The sequence below is a fragment of the Neophocaena asiaeorientalis genome, unplaced genomic scaffold, assembly GCF_003031525.2.
Source record: "Neophocaena asiaeorientalis asiaeorientalis breed wild unplaced genomic scaffold, Neophocaena_asiaeorientalis_V1.1 scaffold218, whole genome shotgun sequence".
Taxonomy (NCBI): Eukaryota; Metazoa; Chordata; class Mammalia; order Artiodactyla; family Phocoenidae; genus Neophocaena; species Neophocaena asiaeorientalis.
Genome location: NW_020172818.1, coordinates 10,952,483 through 10,955,417, shown reverse-complemented (window position 1 = coordinate 10,955,417; position 2,935 = coordinate 10,952,483). Strand labels below are relative to the sequence as shown.

The window sequence follows — 2,935 nt, the reverse complement described above, 5'->3', positions numbered from 1 at the left end:
CTCACGCCTGCCCCCATGACACACGAAGCCCTCACAGTCCTGCCCGGACGCTGCACCCGCCTCTCCCAGCCAGACGTGCCCTTCACCTGCCCTCTTTTTTTTTAACATCTTTATTGGAGTACAATTGCTTTACAATGTTGTGTTAGTTTCTGCTGTATAACAAAGTGAATCAGCTATACATATACATATATCCCCATATCTCCTCCCTCTTGCGTCTCCCTCCCTCCCACCCCTCCCTATCCCACCCCTCTAGGTGGTCACAAAGCACCCAGCTGATCTCCCTGCGTGATGCGGCTGCTTCCCACTAGCTATCTATTTTGCATTTGGGAGTGTATGTATGTCCATGCCACTCTCTCACTTCGTCCCAGTTTACCCTCCCCGTGTCCCTGTGCTCTCTTCACCTGATAGCTTCCTACTCATTGTTTTAGGATTTGCCTCCAATCCAAATTTTCCAACGTAGCCTTCAGGGACAGCTTCAGGCAAGTTCCGTTTCCCCCTGGAGTCAAGAATGCTCCATTCCCATGCCTGGGGCCAGGCCCAGAGTGGACACCTAGCCAACAGAGTGTAATAGATCAATGCCATCAGCTTCTATTTTGGAGAACCGATATTGATCAGGATTTAATGGTAATTATTTGTTTGTTTGCTTGACTCTTCAAAATTAACCCTTGAGTAAGCCCATCCGTACCTGTTGCCAAGTGAAGAGACTGAAAGTGAAACAGCACCTCACCATGCCATTTAGTAACCTGATTTCCAGGTTTCCTGCTCACTTCCCAAGAGAGAAAAGCGACCTTTGAATACCTCTCTGTGCAAGTGCTTTCAGTGTTGTCTCGTTTACCCTGATGACACAGCAGCACTGTCATTCCCATGTTATGGCTGAGCGACCTGACTCAGAGAAGTCAAGTAACTTGTCTTAGGTCACACAGCCAGGAATTGGACTGATTGCCCTCAATCTTTCCCCACACCAGGCTGCTCCCAGATCCAAGAGAAACTAAACTGCTGTTGTGGTGCTCTCTCTCCATCAATGTGGTAACACTACAGAGCCACGCTCCCCTCTGAATTTTATAGGAGCAGGGCACAGGGTAGGTCTCCTAAACCAGCCGCTGCCTGTTGGCTTTCTGGCCTTTTAGAGGGTCTTGTGCTGGAAGAATCTGGAGAGGAAGAACATGATCTCCAGCATCAGAAACCCTGAGATGGATTGGTTTGGAGTCTCCTGAAAGCATTGTAAGCAAGAGGCTTCTTGACGTACAGTATCCGGTGGCTGCTGATCTAGCCACAGACAAATCTCAGTTCAGTATGGCCTTTACAGCGGCTAAATAGATTTCAGGTCTTCCTACCTTTGTGGCTTGAGTGGGAGGGAGCTGAAGTCCCTCCTCAGAGACAGGACTTAGGAGTGAAACCCTGACTTCATGGCATCATGGACCCAGGTTTTTGACACAGACCCCTTGTGTGCTATAGCATTGAAGCACCACCTACGATGATCTCTCCCTTTGGGGGTTGGGGGTGTCAGCCCCTCAGATCCTCTGCTTCTCACCGTGACTATTAGTTGTTGGCTTTTCAACATCCTAAGAGAAGATGGGAAAGGTCTGTAAGGTTGTGGTTTGTTATCTGTGGGGAAAATGGCAATTTTGGAGTAGCTTCTTTATGGGAATCATCCTATTAGAATGGAGGACTGTGAAACAATGGAAGATGTGTATATGGCTTCAGTGGAAATAGATCGGGGAGCCAAGGAACAGTTACCTCTTTATGACACCAGGGGCCTACAGGAAGGCGCGGAGCTGCCAAAGCATTATTTTTCATTTGCCGATGGCTTCGTTTTTGTGTACAGTGTGAATAACTTTGAATCCTTTCAAAGAGTGGAGCTTCTGAAGAAAGAAATCGATCGGTTCAAAGACAAAAAAGAGGTGGCAATCATTGTGTTAGGAAACAAAACTGACCTTTCTGAGCAGAGACAAGTGGACCCCGAAGTGGAACAGCAGTGGGCCAGGAGCGAGAAGGTGCATCTGTGGGAGGTAACGTTCACAGACCGCAAGACCCTGATCAAGCCCTTAACCCTGCTAGCCCGCAAACTCTCCCAGGCCCAGAACAAAGCGAGCTTCCCTCTGCCTGGGAGGAGAAGCAAAGGCAACTACAGCTCTGGGAACTAAACCCTAGGGTGCACAACGTCGCTTGAATAGTGACTGCCTGGAGGTGTCCGTGAACTCACGTAAAACAGGCCATTTCTATCTAGCTTTGGTCCTTAGGAAACCCCTAGGGAAGTAAGTTAATGCACTTTTAGTTATAATTCAGTTACTATTGCCTGACATGAAGTAATATATTTGCATTCTCCTTGTTTCAAACTTGTCCCTGAAATTAGCACCTTTGTTATCTATATTATGTTGGATTTGTCAAGAGAATAAAATAAAGTTTGGGTGGTATGCACATGTTAAAAAAAAAAAAAAAAACACCAAGGCAAAAATCAACAAATCCACTTCTTCCAGCCCTGGTATTAGGTGAAATGCCGACCAGGGCTTTTATTTGAATTGAAAATCAGACTAACTGTTCCAAATACAGGCCTTCTCTTTTCTTGGCTCCCAAGGAAGCCATAAAGGAGAAAGAGAGACCCAGCCGATGCAGACTGATGGGAAAGGGGGGCATCCCAGAAGACTGTAGAGTTTTCAGATGTATGAATAATTTGAATAAAAATCGTTAGCAACATGCCATTTCTTCTATGCCAAGAATAGAGTCCTCCCTTTATAAATATCCTCAGGGGAACGACTGTGATGGATAGATGCTGGGGTTTTTAAAGATGGATCCATTTTACTCAGTGGGTGCCGAGGCACTTGATAAATAAACCGACGATTATAAACCATCCCTTAAAAAGTCAAGAAGGAAAAACAGGAAAACATTCACAGTAGTTTCTAGGAATGTGCTAGTTTTGTTTCCTTGCCCTGTTCTT

At 46.2% G+C, this 2,935-nt stretch overlaps 1 pseudogene; it reads left to right on the top strand.

The window, feature by feature from the left end:
* Window positions 1-1,414: 1,414 nt before the first annotated feature.
* LOC112397552 (NF-kappa-B inhibitor-interacting Ras-like protein 1) lies at window positions 1,415-2,144 on the top strand (annotated as a pseudogene).
* The last annotated feature ends 791 nt before the right edge of the window (window positions 2,145-2,935 follow it).